We start from the raw sequence: 23787 nt of genomic DNA, 5'->3' as shown, positions 1-23787 counted from the left end.
TTGGAATGTTGTGATTTCCTACATCGAAGAATCATAGAAATTTAGAGTTGGAAGAGAGCTTACTAGCTATCTTGTTAAATCATCCAACTGAGGTCTAAATCTTTCAGCATTCTTGGATAATGGTCACCCAATCGCGAGGAATAGATAAATTGTTTAACTTCTTTTTCCCCTATAAAATCTTTTCATTAAGTCAGTCATTCAATGAATTAAGTACCTACTAAAAGACAGAAATGGCATTAATATTAAGAGCAGAAGATATATTTATAAATAAAACAGGCCTATAGCTTACTATTATTGTGCTTACCATTTTATAGGAAGACCAGAAGACTGGTTAACAAAACAAACAAATACATCATTTACAAGCTGTGATAAGTGTCCTGAGGCAGACACTGCTAATTGTCTAGCAAGATTTATTCTCCCTTCTTCCATAATATTAATAGTAGACTTACAGATCAAACATACTTGTTGAACCAGAGGATACATTTCCCAGACTCCTTTGCAGCTACACATGGCAAGTAGAAATGATGAGTGAAGCTTCCACCTATTATACTAGGGAGGAAATTTCCACAGCTTTTGACATTCTCTATCCACCCACCCTCAGCCCCACCTAGATTGATATGGGAGATCTTGGAAGCCACTTCTTAAACACAAAAGAGCCATTATTAACATGGGTACTTGCGTGACTACCTGGAACAACTGATCTGGAACACCAACTCTAGATTACCATATTAGAGATAAGTAAATGTCTATCTTGTTTGAGGCATTTATTGGGGGGTATCTATTACAATAGTTTCACTTTTTACCCTAACTAAGATATCCTGTGAAGAAAAGGAAGAAACTGCAGATCTGATGGGTGAGAAAGAGATAGCCATGCAATGGTGATACGGAACAGGGGAGGCATTCTTTCCAGAAAGAAAATGAAGCACTAAAATTCTAGATATGAAAAATGCAGGGAAGTTTTCTGGTATTAAAAAGAAGCCAGTGTTCCTGGTGCATAGTTGCTGGGATAAGTTTCAACGGGACAATAGTGGTAAGGAGGACATGATGGTCTATTATCATATACCTGGATTATATTAAAAATACAAAGAGAATACCTGGAAATAACCTAATAAAATACATCGGCGCAAATCATTGAATAATATCTGGAACATGTATAGAATGTCATTTCATCACTGATTAGATAGAATAAATTAAAGCTAAATGGATTGACTTGGAAAGTTCTTAATGTCATACTGTTAAGAAAAAAAGTAGCTAAATATTGCTACAGCATTATCCCATTACACAAGAAAGAAAGATAAAAAGCTAAATATGAGTATTTTGTTAAATTGGCATAAAGAAAGTTATGGAATGAGTTTATTTTCAACATTCATATTGGTTATCTCAGAGGAGTGAATGAACGTGGAGATTACTAAATCTTTACTTACATCTCTGTTTATCTTTGAAAATGTTCTAAAGATTATGTGTTATGCATGGGGTTTTTTTAGTTTTCTTTATAATTGGAATAAATTATTGGTATCACTTATAGGAATTCAAGCATTCCATTTTGGATATCTTTAATTTGTATTATCTGTGGTTTATCTAAGTGTAAATGTCATAAAGGCTATGATATATATGAGCTCTGCACTCAGGTTTATAAAAATGAGATATATCAGTTTATAGACAGTACTTACAGTCAATGGAATGATTATAATCCCCATGGGATGACTCTCAGATTTTTGGCTTGAGCAACTTGGTACACAGTTATCTAGTATCTAACCCTGAAAATCTCCAGCATTTGGAGGCAGAGTAGAGAACCACAGAGATGAGAGAGAGGAGAGGAGATTCAGAAAGTAGCAACTAGAGGTGGAATAAGATGTGGACAAAAGATGTTACTATTCATATGTGATCCTGGTAAGAGATGTTTCAGTGGAGTTTGGAGGAGAAGCTGACATGAATTGAGAAGTAGACAGCAGGCAGTAGATACGAATGTGGAGCACAGGTATGCAACCTCCTTGGGGTTAGCTATGAAGGGGAGGCGAATTTAGGAAGAACATAGAAGGATTAGGCGAGGATACTATACTGACATAAATGATCAAGTAAAGAAAAAGACTGATGATTCAGGGCATAGATTAAAGTTCTTGTAAAGCCTGAAAGGTATTAATAGTAATCAGAGCCCACGTGGCAGGATTGACCTTTGTAAGGAAAGAGGAATCAGTACAAATGCTATGTGTGCTGGCATAAAATGTACTGCAGAGATTTTCCTGGGGAGATGAGGAAGTTTTGGGTGGGGGTGGTGATTTTAAATCTCTCAGTGAAACTGATGGGAGAGGGTTGGGTAGGTCATTTAGGAAGGTAGAAGATGCAATAAATATATGTATATAGGGGGTTGTTATTAAGATTAAATAAAATAATGAATTTAATGTATCCAGACTACAGCCTGGAATAGAGTACGTGCTTACTAGTGATAATTCCAAGTGATTAGGGCAAACCATTATATTTTCTTCTGACTGATACAAAGTTCAGGTATTTTAATCTACAAATACAAATTAAATAGCACAATCTAGTTCCAATGAATGGAAGGTGGATGTTTCTATTTAAAGCATTCACAATTTATCTCTCCAAATAAGTGTTCTTTCTGTACGTGTTGCTTTTCCATCCATATAGAGTTCAATAACATCAATGTACTAGACCTGATATGGAAATTTAGCAACTGTTATATATTCTCTACTTTTAATAATACAAATATTTGGCCAGGATAGACTCTACCTAACTCCAGCAACACATCCTTCCCTTTCTCCACCTGCACTTGATCAGCAGTTTTTAGTTTTATGCTAATTTAGGACCTTGCATGTGGGTGTGTCTCTCATAGAGGATTTTCAATTAAATATGCTCCCTTTCTTCTTTGGCCGTGGATAATTCAATCACCCTACATATGTTGGCACCATTGATATGAACTATTGCCTTGACTTGGAGCCCTTCGTGACTTGGGTTTTCATCACTTTAAAATGTGACTCCTTAATAAAAATCAGCCTAACAAATTGTATTTTAAAACCAAAATCAATATATTGAGCTCATTGTTTCTATTTTTAGTAGTAAAAACGGGTGACAATTTTAAGGGTTTTCTTTCTTACTATTATTTTTGAAAGGTCCCCTTAAATTGGGATTACATTTTAATGGTCACAAAAACAAATCGCTGTCACAAAGGAGTAATGAGAAATCGAAAGACTCTATGAAATTAACAAGCTTTGGATTGAATTCTCTCAATGTCACATTGTCAGAGCTCCACACACGCGGTGACATCAATCATGTTTTCGCTGTTAATCAGAAGTCATTATAACACACAGCTGATAAGACCACTGATACTTTAATGTATTCTATGTTCACTTCCACTTAAGCAGCATCCGCTTGTGACATAATTTTTCTGTGCCTTTTATGATTACAATGGGGTTTCTATTAGCTGACATGACATGAAAGGAAATCAACTGCTCTCGAAAGTTACACAATTCCTGTTAGCTATCAAAACAGTCATTCCAAAATGTTACTAGTTCACAGGTTTTAATTAATAATTCAGATTTTAAAACTGTTCAGTGGCACGTAGATCATAGACAGACATAATTTTGCCTTGTTTAAACAAGGTGCCATCTCCCGTGAATATGCTTTGAACAAGGTCTATTGTATGTATCCAATCTGTATTTCAAATACCTTCCTGCTAGCTGGAAACATGATTTTATTCAGATAATTTTCTGAGGCAAGGTCCACTGAATTAGTTAGGCAGAGGAACATCCAATGAAAATTTTCTTTGCTCTGTAAGAACTTTAGGAACTCTAGATATATTCTTCTACAAGATAGCCAGAGAGAACCACCAGTTTCTATTTTTGTCCTATCCAGTTTTGCTTAAAGGAAAATAGCTTAGTTTGAGATTGCTCCCTGAGATGATCTCAAATTTTATAATATTTGGAGATATTCCCATGAACCACAAAGGTGACCTGCCCAGGTTGTCCTTGTGTACAAGGTACAAGTCCTGCTGTGTGGGTTGCTGTTAAAGACCCCAATTGTTGAGGTTGCTCTCATTAAGCCATTCTGATGACCACGGCTTATTGGGTCCTGTGGTTTTATTGCTGGTTTTGGAGGAAGCATTTGGCAGGAGCATAAGCAAAAATGCAGTCACAAACAAGGCTCCCTTCCAAAGGCCAGTAGGAAGTGCCTGAGAATGGCCCATAAAATGAGCTTTAAAGAATTACTGGGCCATATGCTCTCTCCTGGAGCAATCAAGGTGCAAAGGAGGGACAAGGGCCACCAAAATGTACTTAAAATTAAGTCTAGGCAATGCTAAGTATTACAACATCTAGCTGTAAAGAGAATATATCTTTGCAGCTGCCACATGTAGGAATGAATCTCAGCCTAATTAAAGCAAGAAAACTGTGCATTTGCTGCCAAGGCCTGAGAATTATAATCAGAGTAGGTGCTTGGCAGTGCCAGCCCCTGACACAGAAGGAGGCCAGCGGTTTGCCAAGTCTCATAAGCTTGGAGGAAGACGATGGGTATCCAGGGTCCACTGACCAGGACCAGGAGGACAGCATCTGAAAAGTTGGAGATAGGAAAAATATTCACCATAAAAATCTGCACGCTTCAAGAAGGACCTAGTATTCTCAGCTGAGTTGTTAAAAACCTGAATATTAATGCTTCTTTCACCATTTACTATATATGAATTATTTCATTTTAATGTTTCAAATCTTCTTTCTTTTTCAAGAATAGCTACCATGTGCCAGATGTTCTGGTAAGTACTCTCATTGAATCCTCCCAATCGCCCTGTAGCATAGGTACTTAGATGATTGATCACTGACTAAAACCCACTCAGTTTCCATGTTGTCAAGACAGGATTGAAAAAGAGGGTCCGGCTGCAGAGCTCACACTCAAGCACCATGTACTTTTGTTTTCCAGATATTAACTGGGGTCTCCCTGCCACTTACAATTTATAAAATTGGCACAAACCAATACTCCATGTACAAACGAATAAACAAACAAAACAAAAGCCTGACGCCTTTCCAAAGAGTTGTGCAAAGCCCTGGGGGAGGAGGAGGAGAGCTTCCTCTGTCCCAGAATTTTTAAGTTTTAGAGATAGCTCCTTCTCTGATGTCCTGACTCTTCTGAATCCTTGTCTGTTCCTCTCTGTGTGTTTCTTGGTTTATCTCCACCCTTGTGTCTCCCCCGGTATCTTCATGGAAATATGAAACTCAGTCCCTTGTTTTGACCTCCTTACAGAGATATGCTATCCCCCACCCCCTACCCCACACACAGGTATAAAACACCACCATTAAAATATTTTGAACATGTGTCAGTCTTACTGATGCGGTAAGACGCAGCTCAAACACCTTAGAATCAAATATTGGATAAGTAGTTCTTAAGGCCACTCCTCTGAGTGCCTGTGTCTGCTCTCTTTCTCTCTTCCACAACCTCCCCCATGACAGTCCTCTCTTTAAGGAGCAGAGGGAGACAAAAATCCTCCTCCTTTTCTCCACAAAGAAGATCAGCTTCCTCCAGCTCCCACTATCACATTCAGAAACTGCCCTGTGCAAGTTCACACAGGCTGTAAGTAAAGGAAATGAAATTTAATTCCAAATACTGTGGCTCCAGAGTGCATCTGCCTAACTACCAAACTATCCTGCCCCTCTCTCTAGAGCTCCAATCAGACATAGACCCTATAATCTACCCCCCAAACCGGAGACATTTGCTCGTTTTCTCTCATTCCACACCTCAAAAGGAATTGCAATTATCCGTTGCTTCGAGGACATTAGATCGGATTTTAAACTCTAAGATTTATTTTACCCTGCTCTCCGCTTTCCACCAGCCAAATACTATATCTCCCCTTTGAGAATCCTTCTGAAGTTTCAGCACTGAGAGCTTGTACTGAAGTAAACAAGACTTTGGAGCACTTGTTCACCTTCATGATGCAGTCCCCATGTCGGAGGTACGTGCTTTGTTTTGGCCTACGGCAAAAACATTTTTCTGGGCAAGGAAACGCTGGTGCCCTGCCCAGCAAAAGGGAAACGGTAAAAGACACTAAGAAAAAGTCCTTATTTCTGCATAAGTCTCACAGAACTCCCAGATATAATATATGCAATTTTCAGAATTAAAATAATCTTTGAAAATCTCAAGACATTATACTAAGGTTATTCTGAATTCATCCCTGTACTTCTCTCCTTTGGAGAGGCTCACTCATGAAGAATACCACAGTTGTTCATGTTTCTATTTCCTATTTCGTGGGTGGTTTTGTCTCAGTGTTGTAGTAATTAATTTTCCTGAGCCTTTATTAAGTGGCATACAAAAATATCTCGACTTAAACTGGTTTCATTTTCCACCATCATTTTCTGGATGCTGTATACCCAGTGACGGTGTTCACAATATTATTGTGTTTCCTAGCATAACTCAGTAACATAACATAGCATAACCCAATAAAGCACAATGCTATTGTCAAATGCTGTAAAAGAGGCAATAGCTAAATCTTGATATTGGACATAAATTTGGAATGCTAATATCCAAGTAGGAAGTGAGAAAGTATTTTAAGAGTTTCTGGTGCCAAATCCATTTACAATCCAAGTGAAAATTCCTCATTCTGGAGGGTGGGGGGCAGGTTGTAAAAGGATTTTTATAAAAAGTCGTAAGTAAGTAGAGAGCAAATGAGTCGTTTCTTGGTTTCCTGGTACTAATGAATTCACTAAGAACCATTTTCTTACAGTGTTTAAGAAAAAAAATAGGACAATAGCAAGGAGGGCGTAATACATCCTTTGTTATCAGCCCAGCATCCAGGATTGCAGAGAGATGAGCATGTCATAAATTACACAAGTAAACAAATATAAAATACCTAACTGAGCTATTAAAACATACATGTCAAACTGGATTTGATTTTCCATTATGGACACATTTGTCTGACAAGTGGTGGTAAGAACAGTGACAATTATGACAAAAATAAAAATACAAGTGCTAGACGTGGGCTGTCCTCAAACCTGCTCCTTGTTAAGTTTGCACATTCCCTATAGTTAAGACTAGATGAGAGAAAAACAGAAGGGAATGATGGAATGATGTAACAATAGCATAGGATAGATTGAGATGCCAGATTACTTAACTAGTATATTTAAATGGAGTTCTTTGGTGTTTCTGAAAGGAAAAGACGCAATAAGAGTAGCATGCAAAATAGAATAAATAACCCGCTAATGAATTCTGTGAAAGTTTTAGAGATGGAATAAAACTATCAAGAGCATAGGTTTAGGGTGAGACTATGTGTGCTCAAATGCTAGCTCGGCCATGCATTAGCTAGTGATTTAGGGCAGATTTAATTAGTCTCTTTCTACTTCAGTTTTCTCCACTTTTAAAATAAGCTAACAATAATACCTGCCTAAGAGGAATAATGAGGTAATGTCTTTAAAGTGCAGAAGAGGTGTTAAGTACACAATAAATGGTGTGAGTGATTTTATTAGTAATTATACTATTGATGATATAACTGCACATCTCCCAAATTAGAATGCTTTAAAAATTGTAATTGGGCTTTCAATCCAGCTTTCATCTCAATGTCTGATGATGTAACCAGACATATTTTCTCGAGGACAGAGTCTAGGACTTGCTTCTCTGCCTACTCAGTGGCCAACTCAAATGTTCATGAATAAATGAAAAAAGAAAAAGGCCTGAAGTCAAAAGGATGTGAATTTCACTCCAAGCACTGCCACATCACGCTGTATTTTATTGCAAAGAATGTTTCACCAACTGGACTCGAGTTGTTAGATGGAGGGTCATTGAACCTCACTGCCCAGAAAGCTACGCAGCCCAGCTGGAGGCAGCAGGGCCCTCTTGGCTTGGTGTTTGAGTAGCCAGGAAAAGCCCAGCCCTGCCCTGCTTCTCCACAGTCGTGGGCTTTGCCTTCTGGCAAATGTTCATTTCCCCATCTTTTGTTCTGCAGGGAAGACAGTGCCAAAACCTTTTTGATCAATTATCCCTAAAGAGATTTCTTCGGGGCTATTTGTGCTTCTCAGGATTAATGAGTGGTAGAAATATCGCTCAAGTGCACAAAAAGGAGTGTGCAGGAAAGGCCAAGCCCTCGGGGGAGTAACCCACAGGATGCACCAGAGCATGCGGGAAGAGGTGGGATCAGCTGTATCAAGGCCTGTGGTTTTTTTCAGAGCGAATATTTGAGGATTCTGCTGAGGAAGCCCTGAATGGCAGAGGAAACATGTATATTCCGTTGCCATTGTGGACATTAAAGTGAATGATCCAAAGGACAGTGCATTTTTGAGATTTTGGTTACACTTTTGAAGGCAACAGGTAAGAGGTCTGGGGGATTGCCGTGCAAGGGGCTTCCCAGTACAGGGGAAGGGGAACTCTTACTTACCAAGATCCTTCCCAGTTTCTGGAACATTATAAACAAAATGCATACCCTGTGACTTCCATTTTATAAATAAACACAGCAATGCTCAGAAAGGTGAAGCGATTTGCCCAAGGCCACAAAGCTACCAGGGAACCGGATGGGAAACCCCACTCAGCTTTGACTCCAGAAACATTCTCAGCTGTTCAGAATACGACTCTGTCCACTCCATGGCGGGATGGGGAAAAAAGCACAAGGGGAAAGGAAAGAGGGTTGCAAAGCAAGTGAGGACAACCTGCCCATCACTTGGGGAAGTGCATCCTAGCCTTGTCCTTAAGTCTTTGTGCGTAATAACAAAAAGGGCCAGGCTGACCACTGGCCTCCCAGAGATCTGAGGGAGTTTGGCCAGAATCTCATTTGTAATTAACCTCCTGTAACAGGTCATCAGCAAAGGGGGCTGGAGGTATTGATTTTGGTGGCAAATTAGGTGAACCTGTGCCCTTCCAGGAACAAACACATTCATAGCTCCCTCTAGATCCACTTCTGTGACTCTCATTAGAGTGAACGAGAGTGATTTCCATGGAGTGGGGCCTGAGGCACCTTGATTAGAGTGGTTAATGCGAACTGTTATACTTGCTATGGTTCTTCTCAAACAGAGCCCATAATGAGCCTGTTTATTCATTGTGATGGTTTAATCAGAAAACGTTAGATTTCAAAATTTGCAACCTATGTAAAATACAAAAGGTAGAGTTCTGGAGGTAATGGGGGAGAACCTCTGACTAAGTGTGTTACTGCTCCTGTGTACACAAGGAGTGTGAAGCCAGAGCGTATTTTTGAAGACCTCCCACAGACAGAAGCCTCTCAGTCTACTAGAGTTTTTATCCTACTGACTTCAATTTGCAAGAACTTCCAAAACTGGAATGAGGGAGAGTGACTTCAGGGTGGATACTAAATACCATCATTTTTCCATTGAATTGTTATACTCTAAGCAAGGTCTTTGGAGTCACAGCTGCAATCTGCATTTTCTTAGCAGTTTTCTCCAGCTCAGCACTGAGGAGGATTAGGTTCAGTGATAAGGACCTCTGCGTGCATTGTCATTTAGAGGGGTGGGGAGAGAGAGATGATTTTAAATGAAATCCCTTTCTTTTCCAAAGTACTTTCACTTTTGTCATTTTTTTTTTGTTGTTGTTGTTGTTTAATGTTGAGGGTAACCCTGAAAGGTAAGCAAAAGAGAGAATACCACTGTGTGGGATATAATAGATATCATTGGTGTTGGGCAAACAGATGCCTTCAAATTTTTGTAATTATGCATTGCTTTTTAAAGTCTTCTTCTATTTGTGATGAATGACACTGGTTTTCTAAATACAATGGTAATAAATATGTTCTTTCACACAAGTTTACCTGTTAAAGATCAAAGCAATTTGATTGGGGAAAAAATAATCATATAGGTGATACATGGATATTTCAAAAACCACAAAGGTGATGTATAGATATCTCAAGCTGGGAAATCTGGTTTAGGAAAATGGGCCATTTGAGCTCTGGAAGATACGGCATATCAGGAGACAAGATATCTTTGAGAGAAATAAAGTGGCCTGTTTGCGTTTTCCAAGAATAGGAATTTGGTGGAGTAGAGAAAACCGAAGCAAAACAAAAAAACAAATCAACATACAGAATGCTGAAGGGCCCTTAGGAATAGTCTAATCTACTTAAAATGATTTGTGTTCTTCTTGTGCCAATACTCCTTTCCTCCACTAAATTTCTAGAAATGTTTTGATATAAACAAAAGTCTACGTGAATGTGTTTTTATTTTATTGTGTTGTTTGGGGACAGAATTACGAAAAGAGTTCTACTCTTGGCTGAAAACCAGGATAGAGAAGAAAGGAAAACTATAAGACCCAGAGCGGAGAACCGGATCTCAGCAGAGGCAAAAGATGGGGCAAGAGGAGGTCATGGGAACGTCTGCTCTGGGCTACACAGGACCCTGGACACTGCTTTTCCTGGAGAAAAGTGAGTAGGTTTCATCTAGATTTTAAAAGGCAGAAAGTGCCAGCTGAAAAAACTAAAAATAGAAATTACCCATATGATCCAGCAATCCTACTTCTAGGCATATCTGCAAAGAAATTGAAGTCAGTTTGCCAAAGAGATATTGTCACTTCCATGTTCATTGCATCGTTCACAATAGCTGTGAAATGGAGGCAACTTAGGTGCTCATAATCAGATGAATGGGTAAAGAAAATGTGGTACATATACACAATGGAATGCTCTCCAGTCTTTAAAAAGAAGGCAATTCTATCATTTGTGACACCATGGATGAACCTGGAGAACATTATGCTACCAAGTGAAATAAGCCAGGCACAGACAGACAAATATCACATGATATGTTTCATATGGGGAATCTAAAAAAGTTGAACTCATAGAAGTAGAGAGTAGAAAGCTGGCTACCAGAGGCTGGGGGAAAGGGGTGGATGAAAAAAGGAGAAGTGTTGATCAAAGGGTACAAAATTTCAGTTAGACTGGTGGAATAAGGTTTAGTGATCTACTGCACAGAAAAGTGACTATAATAAATAATAATGAATCGTATATTTTAAAATTGGTACAAGAGTAGATTTTAAATGTCTTACCACAAAAAAAATGATAAGCATGTGAGGTGATAGATTTAATTAGCTTGATTTAACCATTCCATAATGTAAATATGTATCAAAATACCACATTGTACCCCATAAGTATATACAATTATTACTGGTCAATCAAAAATAAAATTTAAAAAGAATGTAAACAATACAAATGAAGTTGGTCTAAGTGATAGGTTATAGGTTATGGTCAAAGCTGAAATTGGAACTTTTAGTTCCAGATTACACCAATAGTTAACCTCCCTTTATGTGTCTGTTCCTCATAGACAGGGGCTCCAGGAATATTGGTTGATTTAATAAGTTTAAACAAAGTTGAGTTGCTTACATTGCACTATAGGTTACTATAATGATACTTTAAATGTAGAGTTTGTGCATTAATTCATATATTCATAAGATTTTTTTTTTTTTTTTTTGAGACAGGTTTTTACTCTGTTGTCCAGGATAGAGTGCAGTGGCATGATCGTAGCTTGCTGCAACCTCACACTCCTGGGCTCAAGCGATCCTCCTGCCTCAGCCTCCTGAGTAGCTGAGACTACATGTGTGCACCAGTGCACCTGGCTAATTTCTTTTCTATTTTTAGTAGAGATAGGGTCTCACTCTTGTTCAGGCTGGTCTCGAACTCCTGACCTTAAGCAATCCCTTCTGCCTTGACCTCCCAGAGTGCTAGGATCACAGGCGTGAGCCACTGTGCACAGCCCTCATAAGATTTTTTTCAAAATGACCCCCTACTTGATTGTCAATGCTAGTCTGTAGATGTGCCTTTCCACAAAATGAGGATGGGTTTATCTTTGCATTACCAGTAGATGGCACAGGGTGCAGTGCTGGCACACTGTAGGTAATAAATATCTGATTCACGATTAATGAATTCAGAGGAATAAAGATGACTTTAAATGGTTTGCTAAGTTACTTAAAGCCTTGTATGACACGCCCCTCTTACCACAGACTTTCACCTGTTGCACGGGAAACTCCAGACACAACTGCCATTTTATTTTCCTGCTTCTCAGAACATCCTAAGTTTCTTCCCTTTTTTGGCCCTTGGTCTTCTTGTTCATTGTGCTTGAAAACTTAACCCCAGATCCTTGTGTGGTTAGCTTCTTTCTGACATTTCAGTCTCAGCCTACATGGTACCACTTAGCAAAGCCTCCCCTGGGCGACCAAGCTAAAGGAGCAGCTCCTCGTCACTCAATATCCCGCCCCTTCCCAGGTCTTTTCGCTGTCAGAAATGATTATTTATTTATTTTATTTCAATTTTTCGTAAGTAGACTATAAACTTCATGAGAACAGGGATCTGGTTTTCCCCCAGTAACTAGCTCAGTGCTCACAAAAAGCAGGTGTTCAACGAATATATATTTAATGAATTACTAAGTAATTAACTCTAAAGCAAGTGAATGCATGCCAACTACTATATACATAGTCCACAATATTTTCTTTATGATTTGAAGAGAGGGTAAGACCAGATTTGTTTGGTCAAAGAAGATTTCAGAGAAGAGGCGAGGATTTACCCTGAAAAATGTTATGGTAACCAGACTTCAAAATGGCCCCATGAAGCTGTTCCTGATATCCACATCTTTGTGTAGCCCCTCCCAGCCCACTGCACCAGCATTGGTCTGTGCAACCAGCAGAGTATGGTCAAGGTATGGCTTGTCACTTCCAAAATTAGAGTATAAAAGACTGTGACTCACAGGAAAGAGACAAACTCATGAATAGTGGGGAAGTCTGTTTATTTTACATAAAAAAAAAAAAAAAAGAGTAGTCACAGAGTTGAAAGAAAATATTTGGGCTTTGGAGCCAGCTAAATATGGGTTTGAATCAAGTGCTTGCATTTATAAGCTGTGAGAAATTGAAAAGTTTACTCTTCATTTTTTTTCAACGTTCCTGAATATGTTCAGTGTCTAATACCTAAAAGGCACTCGAGAAACATGTGCTGAAAAAAGGAATAGGTGGATGGATCTATGTTTTTAAAATAATTATATTATTGGATTGTTATGAGATTTAAATGAGATGATATAAGTAATCTGTTTAAAATTCTATGTGTCAAATGGCCCTCAACCAGTTGTAATTATTACAAAGATTTAGAATTCATTTAACTTATATGTAGATTTAGCTTTTACATTTATTTATATTTTATGGGTTTTTTCTATTTATTATGCCTTTTACCTTGTTGGATTTATTCATATTTATGTTTAACTTTCATGAAATTCACACGATGTGTGAGCACTGTATAAGCCCACTATATAATTAGTGTGTGCAATTTATAAATACATTATACATATAAAATGCCATAACAATGAAATTTTCAAAAAAAACTTGTCCAAAGGTCACTGAACTGGTAATTAATTGATGAAGCTAAGATCCAAATCCCAAGGAGTGTGACCTATAGTCTTTAGCACAATGAATGCCATAAGGCCTAAATGACCAACTGGTTGATTTTCTAGTTCATTTAAATTTCTGCTACAATAATTATTGTGTTTTCTTTGTTTGAGCCAGGTCTCTTTGCATGCCAAAACCAGAAATTCACTTAAAGTAGTACAAACTGGGGGCAGTGGTGAGGGGGCAGTTAAAAATGGTGACGAGAAATCTTAGGCTAACAAAGTATAAGAGGCACACTGGGAACAGGGAGGTCACCTGCCAATTTTCTTCCTCCTTCTCTCTTTTCTTTTTCTGTAGGCATCGTCTCTGTTACTGCTGCTTTTCTTGAATATTTGCTTCATGCTCTTCTCTGCAGATCAATCTCCTTGTGTTTACTTATAGTTCACGTACCCATAAAATCTCATGCTACATATTTTTTGGCTTATCCTAGCCGCAACACTCCATAAACTTCTCAGCCCCCAAGCCTACCATGAAGTTCTCTTGTGTCTCTTATTTCAGATTTTTGAGCTGTTCAATGCCAGACATCTGTTATTGTCCAGAAGAGGTTGCCCATTTGGCAACCAAGCCCTGCTCCTTTACAAGACAGGCAGAAACCTCGATCATCATTTCAGTATAATAATTAACCAAGGAGATCACCATCCAGTTGTCTCAGTTTTAGGTATTTCATTAATTTTAAGGAGAGAATAAGTAAAGTCCAATCACATGTTCAGTAATTAAGCAGGAACAACTAAAAAAATAACCTTTTTACTCATGGAAATACTAGGGCCGAGTATATGGAAAAAATGTAAAATTCCCGGAACTGCTTGCTATCTTTGAACTTTTACACATCCTTTTGCCTTATTAGGTAAGAAGTAACTGTGATCTTTTTAATTAAAACTATGTAATAAATGTGACTATCGAGCCTATTTCCTGAATTTTATCACATTATGACTATCACTTAGGAAATCAAAATTGTTATAGTTCTGTTAAGGTCTGATCATACCTATAGGAGACCCATATTCCATACCTGCTCAGCCCACTTAGGAGGTCCCCTGTCACTTTGGGGGATAGTTACATTTCAGGGCTTGCTCTCTCCAGCGCTTAGGTGACTCTGTTTGAGACTGCTCTGAGATTTTTTTTTTTTTTTTTTATTCCATGGGTGCACAGTTGTCTATATATTAATAGAAAGCAGGCTATATTCCTAGGTATTTAATGTCCTCAGGAGTGCCCCCCCAGCCAATGAGGTACAGGAGTTGGTGAGTAAATAGTTCAGTTTCCTTGACCTATGAGGCGTGCTCAACAGTTTTAGGAGAGGCTCAGCCGTACTTAGTCACAGTTGCCCACAATGATAACCTACTCATTAGCTTATTCTTCTTGGGTTTTCTTCCTTTCCTATCTACTTCCCTACTCTTTCATTATGCTTCCTGAGATTGCTGCCCCAATACACTACTAACCTACACCTTTGCCATGAGATTTGTTTTCAAAGAATCCCAAATAAAGAGAAAAGAGTATGCTACAGATACAGAGATTTAAAGCAAGTCCCTCTGCCAAATTTATGAAGCAGTTATTATATGCTCTGATCTAGGAGCTGAAAATGCAGCAAATAAACTTAACAAACAATTTATTAGTCTCCTGGGAAATCGAAATTTCTCTACATTTTTTTTCCATTTTTTAAACACAGAGTTTTCTGAAGCTTCACATTATGTTTGAACCACCAGTTTTCTTAATTATTTCTTCATAAATCAGACAACATGATGTATTATAAAAACACATCAATTTTAGGTTTTCTTTCAGAGAATTATTACCTAAAACATCAATGGTGAGGGGAGTGATATTGTTGTGCTTACCACCATGAAATGTCAAAGATAAGCAAATAAACTCACTATGGTATTCTGCAACCTGAACATCAAACGTCTGCCCTGCATCCGTCTTTGGGACTACACAGTTAATGGTATAAAATATTTAAGACTCACCTCTGGACACTAAGAGGTGCCGTGCTGCATGTTAAGTGCTGATGGAGCCTCCGGATGTTTTGAGTCTGAGCCTCCATCTGGAAACCAAGGCAATTGACTCCCAGAAACAAAAAAAATGCTTTTGATATTCTGTGTTTTTGAAAAGTTCTCTTGGTTGTCATCACAAAGTCACTCGCAATCAGGGAGTCAATTTATATTCAAGAGGTTCTCTTTCTATCAGCAAATGGTTTATAGGCACTTTCACTAAATTGCTTCTCTAAAAGAAATAGACAGGATCTCATCTGCATTGGCTTAAGGATTTCTCTGCCTGAAGACAGAGGAATGCTCTAGATGACCCTCAAGAACTCTTCATGCCTCAGAATCTGTGAAAATTTCTTTTAAAATTTTGTTTCAAATTCAAAGCAGTTTTATTCAGCTGAGATCATTTAAACAAAGAATTTCTTTACTCCTCTAAAGAAAAGGTGACCTTTTAGCATATATTTTTGTATGTATGTATATATGTCTATGTCTATGTACGTATAATAATATATAGCTATATATTATATTGCATATATGATTATTATATATGGATACATCTGTACAAGTATGTCTACACTTAGTAATTTAATAGATCCTCAAAGTAAATTTTAATGTAGATACAGAATTAATGTTTTTCTAGTTTCATAAATGAGGCAATTAGGGCTCAGAATGCAACCTGCCCAAAGTCATACATCTTGTAAAGGATAGAGCCAGAATTTAAAGACTCCCCCAACTCATGTAATTCCAGATTCCTATCTTGTTTCATCATTTCATGCCGACTTTACATATTTTGTATTTAATCTTCTTTGTTTTTCCCTGACAAGTAAATTAATTGTTAATTTTGTCTAAATGGAAATTTAAACAATTAAATTTAAATAATAAGAATAATCTTGTATCCTGTGAATAGTAAGCTAGAACATATGTAGTGTTTTAAAAATAAAAAGCTTATTTATACACTGACATATCTCACCAAATTTCACGGCATTTACATTTCTCTTGCTCAATTAGAAAAGCATTATGGCAGAGTGGTTAGAACCTTGGGCCCCACAGTGAGACTGAGTTCAAATGATCTTCTACCATATACTAGCAAATGACTTGATCTTTGTCTGGTTCAGTTTATTTATCTACAAAATAAGCCTAACTAGTACCTACATTTTAGATGTGCCAAATGGTAGGAGAAATGAGATTATCTAAGTAGAATTTTAGCAAATGTTCAACAAATGTTAGCTGTCTTCATTGACAGGACACATCTAAAAAATATTATGCATGTGCTCCAGAGCTCAGCAATCTACAACCCATGAGCCAAATCCAGCCCAGTGTCTGTTTCTGTAAATAAAGTTTTATTGGAACACAGCCACACCCGGGTGTTTATGTATGTTTGCTTTTACACTATAACAGCAGAGACCTTGGCCTACTAATCATACATATCAACTATCTGGCTCTTCACAAAAAAGGTTTGCTGATCCCTGGTCTACCCCATCACCAACACTCCTTCAGAATAACAACTCAATCAAACCAGCCTGATTGCAATATGACAGCCAAGAAGTGTATCAGAGAAAAGAAATTGAAGGCACCCTAAGACAAAGGTAGCTGCACCAAGGAACAGATAAAATCTGAACCTAAGAGTGTCAAGAGGAATTGGAGATATAGGTCCTCAGGAAGCCCAGTGATATTAGAAAGGTGGCATGAGCAAAAAAATTGAGAAAGTTGACTTTTAACAGCCATGATCTCCAGACACAAATGAAACTTCTTTGAAAGACTAAGCTGCTTCACCCCACACTCTTTTATTAAAGGTATTTATGAACACTCTTCCAATCCCCTCTCACATAAACCTGCACCACCAGAGCCAAGCCACTGCACACTCAAAGCTTTGTGACTTGTATGAAGCAAGATTTACCAGCATTACAACAGTGAAAGGGAAATAAATTGGGTGATTTCATTAGTTTCTGTTCAATGAAATCTTATTTTATTGCTAAGCTTTGACACTTTTTGCAGAACTTCAACTATCTTTTCTCTCACCCACTAAGAAGTAGCAGCAGCACCAAAAAATCATCCAGACATCTGGATATTGCATTCAATAATTTATTGGAATCTCAGTCATACTGCTACAATGAAAGTAGAGAAGATAAAAGGAACTTCACCCACACTACAAATAAAAGACTTGGAATAATAGTTGGGTTTTTTTTTTCTCCCTTCCAAATATTAAGTTTTATCAATCAGAATCTAACAGCTCTGGGACCAGAGCTGGCTTTGTTGTTAACAATATCTCAATCACACATATTGCTTTTCCAATACAACTTGCAGGGGACTGATTTGTGATAAAGCTGATATAGGAAATGCAGAGGGGGACAAACATACAGCCAAATAAATAAGGTTAAAATGAAATTGATGGAATGGACTCAAAGGCAACTCCTCACTCACTTCCTCTAGTTTAGATGCTGCATTTGGTCTTAATGCTGCCTTTGAAACCTTTGTATCTAACCTATTTGCAGGAAGAATAAAGCTCCAGAAACTACTATAATAATATCTAGGCAGCGCTGCCATCTTAAAAGTTTGTTTTTGCTTGATAGATGGACTTTCTCTAGAAGAGAAATATCACCCTGTGGTATAGCTCTGGGCTTTGTAGAATAGCTCAATCTGACCAGCAATTGTTCTATCCTGCCAGGACGGGTGGGGAGGGGGAGAATTTATTTAGAGTAATTGCAGACTTCACTCCTAACTACGACATTGTACTGCCTCCACTGCAAGGAACTACATGCATTTGCAGTGGAAAATGGGCTCAGTCAACATTAGACTACTTACCTAACGGAATAGGGGAAACTTCAGAGGTGTTAGGTGTTCACCTCAGGCTGATTACAAAAATAAATTCTAGGTGAATCAAAGGCCTAGATGTAATGAATGAAACTGCAAGAGTATGAAACGAAAATAATTCTATAATCATGGGCTTGAGAAAATGTTTCTATATGTGTCACAAAAATTTTAAAGAAAATGAGAGATAAATTGAATTACAAAATAATCAATTTACATGCTAAAATTTCAGCATGATGGGAATACCATGAGCAAAGTTAAAATAAGCATGGGAACATTTCCCATAATTTATAATAGAAAAATGCTAACATATTTAAGTTAAATAATTTCTGGAAATTAATCTTAACCCTTCAATAAAAACTAGGCAAAGATCATGTATAGGACATTTGCAAAAGAATTCTAAATTGCCAATAAGATAGGAGAAAAAATTTGATTTTATTAACCCAAGAAATCCAAATGAAAACGATAATAATTTGTCGCTCATGAGATTGCTAAGAGTAAATATTAAGTCATATATAATATTGAGAGGGGTTGCAGTAATAGCATACTCAAGTGGTGCTGTTGCAAATATAATTTGGTATGACCATTTTTCAAGGGTCGTTAATCACATTTAAAATGTATCACCTATTTTCTCCAGCAATTCAACCTCTCAGTATCTACTCTAAGGGTATAACTGGTCAAATAAGTTAAGGAATATATAGTAGATACTTATTATATCACTGTCTAATGAAATCTAATGAGGTCTAATAACAGCCAATTATTTAAAATAATTATGGTAAAGTCATATAATCAGATAATATGTAGTCATTTACAAGCATGAACATATCTATCTATATTCCTTGATCCGTAATAACTGAAATTATTTTGGACTTATTTCTGTGCCCTCTTCTCTTCTTGACTGAAAAGTTTACTCTCAGTGACTTCGATTCCTCCCATGGCTTCAGGTAACATTTATATGTAGATCATTCTCAAATTCATGTAGGTAGCTCAGCTCTTCCCTCTGCAATCCAGACCTTACTCCATGACAACTCTGAAATTGTACTCTTCATCCTTTCTTCAAAGCAGTTCTTCAAGTTTTCCTCATCAAAGTAAATGATAAACATCAACTATCCATTTGACCATCTCTGATAGAATCCTGTCCCTCAAAATCACATTCTATCCAGCAGCAGTTGGATGTTATTGATTTAACATCACCTACATTTTCAACATCAAACATCTGCATGACTAAATAATCTCCCAAACTGTTTCCCCACTTACAGAATAACAGCCTTGAAAACATTATCATCCATGCTAGTCAAAGAACTTCAATTAAAAATGAGATTATGTAATCCATTAAATCATGCAATAAATTACATTTAATAATGTAATCAATTAAAGTGAGATCATGTAATCTATTCCTTAAAATTGTATGGGGTCCTACTGTTTGAAATCTTGAATGTGAGCAATAATGCAAAATGCCAACATGATCTTGCCCCTGCCAAGCTCTATAGTTTCCTCTGACATCATTTTTATTTTTCTCAATAAGTTCCACAATGACCTTTTCATCTCAGTTTTTTAATGTCTTAGCTCTTCCAACATTGAAGCCTTTAAACATGTTGTTTCCTCCTATATTGGAATGGGAGAAGCCCCATTTCTCATACCACCATGGGAGATTGATTCCAAATTAGCCCCAATTTCCCATCCCTGTCTGTATCCTATACTGTCCTTTGCAATATGACTTTACAGCATCTTCCAACAGAGGTGTAGTGTATTTCACCCTTCCTTAATCTGGTCAGGCCTTGCAAACAAAATGTAACAAATGTGGCAACATGCTAGTTCCAGCCCAAGCTTCAAGCAGCCATGTAGCCCTCTGTTTTCTTGTTCTTGGATCCCCACCCAGCTACCTTGGTTAAAGCTTAGACCAGCCCACTACACCTGCTAAAGTGTGGGAGACCATGTGCAGAAGAACTGAATCAGTTCAGTTGTCCCAGCTGGACCAAGACACGGAATGAGCCCAGCGAAATCAGCAAAGCTGCTTATTTGACCACCAGTGTGTAAGTGAGCCCAGACAAGACCAGAAGAACCACCCCGTAACCCAAAAACTTGTAACCAAAAAGAAAGGTTTACTGCTATATAGCACAAAGTTTTGTTCATTCTTTGTTTCACTACGTAACTGTGGCATTAGATACAAAAACTGCAAAAAATAGCTGATAGTGGATGAGCCATAATTTTCTTTCACTGGAAATTTCATCCATCTTGAGTCTTACTTTCTGAAACCCCCAATAAATAACCCCTCTATTTCGGTCTCTAAGTGTCTTCTCAGACTATTTAATAAGTTTTTTTTTTTTTAATTTAAAAGTATTACAGGGATACAAATGTTTTTGGTTACATGGCCCAGAACTTTACCCAATCCCTCCTCTCCCCTCCCCCCTGCTTTATTTCCATTGAGATTTACTTCCCTCCATGCACTGTGTGCTCATCAGTTAGTTCCAATTTAATAGTGAGTACATGCGGTATTTGTTTTCCATATTTAATAAGATTTTTTATGCTTTATATTTTTATGTTATCCTTCTCCAACGGCTCACATGGACTCATAAGGGCCAAGGACATGTTGGTTTGTCAAGTACTGTACCTTCTACACATTGCAGAGTATCTGACGCATGATAATAGCTCCGTAAAAATAAGTGAAATGAATGCATAAACATATAAATGGAAAGATCTTTGTAATATATTGTTCCTGAAAAAACAAGATTAAATTTTGTTTATTTTCATCCCTGTATTGAAATGAAATAAACTTCCTTTGATTCATCCAATGAAAAACTACACAACAGTTAAACGGAAAGAAGTAAACTAACATGTAGAAATATGGCTAAATCATAAAAACCTAATGTAAACTGAAGAAAAATTGCAAAAGAAATTGTATTCTGGTATCATCTGTATTACAATTTTAAAGAAAGATAATAAAAATTCAATGCTATACTTGGAAATACTATCACCAATTTCAGGAAAATAGTTACTGCTGGGAAGAAAGAGAGAGCAGGAATGGGGTGAAAACTGGCTGTGTTAAAACATTTTATAATATATCTTAGAGAAAAAGACCTGAAGCAAAAATGCAAAAATATTAACACACATTTAAAGCCACATCTGCTTATAATATTTTTCTGGATGTTTTTGCATGTTTGAAATTTTTATAATTTAAAATTTTTAAAGAAAAACATTTGGTCACCTGGAATAATCCCACTTATATAAATATACATGTGTATGCATGTGCATACATGCACGTGCATAAACTTGGTGAATGTATACACAACTTATTTTTTATGTAAAAAAGTTATGCTTGTTTGAGGGAGAGAAAGAAAGAGAGAGAGGAAGAGAGGAAGAGAGCAAGAAATGTTGAGATTGAAATCATTCCTTAGATGACTAGGTAGAAGTTCACTATTTCTGATAGGTCAAATTAGTTGAAAATTATGTCATTAATATGCATGACTGCTTAACCAGTTTAGTTAAAATTAGTGGGCAAAATTAACTATGAGGACTTTTCCTCCTAGTCTTCAGCTGTTATATAACAATGTATCAACATGCAATAATCATAGTATATAAAGTATTTATCAAATACTTTGTATTAAATACACCAATAAGTATTTATAGAAAGGAAAAGAGTGACAGTCTACCTCAATGTCTATTATGATCTCAATTTTCTGCAGAACAAGACTACTGAGTTAAGAGAATAAATAATAAAAATGGAAACATTCCTTTCCTTGCTTTCAAAAACATAAAGGTAAAGGGCATCGTGTCCCAGTGCTGGCCTTGGTTAGGAGATGCGATAAAAGGACTGACGCTAATGAAATAAACAAGTCCTCTGATGAAAAATGAGATGGGAGTCTGGAAAAATAATAATGTATTCTGAAGGGGCTTTGCCTGCTGGCAAAATAAAAGAGGTTGATCCAAATAGATTAATTAGATTAGAATATCTGCATTGGAGCCTACCTGACTCTAAATAAAATCTTAGCAGTACGAAGGAAGAAAATGCAGAACTTGAACATTCTGACTTCCCAACATTATTCATACACCATCTTCTAACAGGGAATCTTTGTTAAGGAAACGCCCTGAGAACACTACTTATACCCTGGGCTGAGCCAAACTCTAACAGGAACTAGAGTGGCCGAGCCTAGAGGTTCTTGGTGATATATCTTCCCACTATTTGTCCATCTCCTCCAGTCATATGGGGCAGGAAGGACCCTCTCTTTGCATGCAGAGTTTGCCCATCTTCTACCTTTATCATGGCAACCCCCAAAAACTCATTTCTCTGGAGTAAATCGAGCATCTTAGTCAGGAGACCTGAATTTAAAAAAAACAGACCGCAAACATCCAAACTTAAAGAATTACAGGTAATGTCCACCTTGGCCCAGAGACTAGGCATTGAATCAGACATGAATCAGACCTGAGTATCAACCAGTCTATAGCATAGATGGTATTAAAGGGTTGGGAAAATGTTGTTTGAGACGTGTGTGAGATGAAATAGTTGAACATTATAGGACAAAAATACTAGCTATACTAGCTAGTACTTTTCTCCACTCACAGAGGCCCTTCCTATACTAAAGATCCTGGCAACACGGGAACATCTTGGAACTTCACGATGACTTCCCTGCCTTATCTTAATGTCAGGCAGTGTTATTGGCCCACTTGGTGTAAGTGGTCCTTAATTAAAAGTGAAAGCAGGTATCATGGTTGGTTCTTTTCTCTCTATGAAAATTTCTGTTTGGATTTCACCGTGGCTTAGATTTCATCAGATAAATAAAATGATGGGAAAAATGAACAAGAGAGTCAAGGATGACTGGAGAGAAGTGTTTTCTACCTTTGTCTATATAAGGAGCAAATGACAAGAAGAGGTAAGAGAGGGACAGGGTACGTGTTAGGGTTCATGTATTGTAGGACTCAGTGGAGTAAAAGTATTGTTGGAGTCCATGGGCTGTAGAAAATGAGCTAGACAGTCAAGTGGCGATGATTGAGAGTTGGGAAGGTTGAAAATCAGATAATGGGTGAAGCTGGCCATTCTAGAAATGGACAAGCCCTCAAAGGAGTAGCCTTGGCAGGGTGGCTATTGGCTAAGACAGAGTAATAAACGAGGTCAATGGAAGGAAAGAAACCAAGGAACTAAGAAATCAGGATATTGAATACTGAACACTGAATTCCCCAAAGACTGAAATTGCCAAGAAATATGACAGGCATCTTATGGAGAGAATGACAGTGAGTTAGGAGGTAAAGTCTTCAAAAAATATTGGGGGTTAGGAGATGAGAACATGATTGCAACAAAGAGAAGTAATAATTGTCCAATGGCGTGATTGTAGAGGCTGGGCCATTCGATAGAGGAGAGATTATCTGGAAGTGGCAGGGAGGAGGAAAGAGGACTCTGCCTCTACTTACAGACCCAGTGGTGTGAGGGGTATGGGAGAAAAACAGTTGAGCCTGACACAAGAGAAGCAGCATCCTCTGATGAAAGCCTAATTTCATTGGCAGAAACACAGTGAGTTTCGAAAAAAGTTTACATGCTAAGATTTTGCTGGTGACTGACTTTTGGTTTTAGGAGGTCCAGGAAAGAATTTCACAAGTTGAGGAGGACTTGGAAATGGGTTCAGATATGGGAACACTCAGAGCTATGTGCAGTTGAGGGTTTGGGCAATGAGGGTGACCTAAATTC

The 23787-nt window shown here is 37.6% G+C and overlaps 1 protein-coding gene across 1 annotated transcript in view; it reads right to left on the bottom strand.

The window, feature by feature from the left end:
• CNTN6 (contactin 6) overlaps positions 1-23787 on the bottom strand; it is a 156930-nt gene that overhangs the window by 114501 nt on the left and 18642 nt on the right. The window lies entirely within an intron of this gene.

The sequence above is a fragment of the Eulemur rufifrons genome, chromosome 7 (genome assembly GCF_041146395.1).
Source record: "Eulemur rufifrons isolate Redbay chromosome 7, OSU_ERuf_1, whole genome shotgun sequence".
In the NCBI taxonomy this organism is placed as follows: Eukaryota; Metazoa; Chordata; class Mammalia; order Primates; family Lemuridae; genus Eulemur; species Eulemur rufifrons.
Note: the sequence above shows the minus strand (reverse complement) of the source record. Positions and strands in the feature narration are given on the sequence as shown.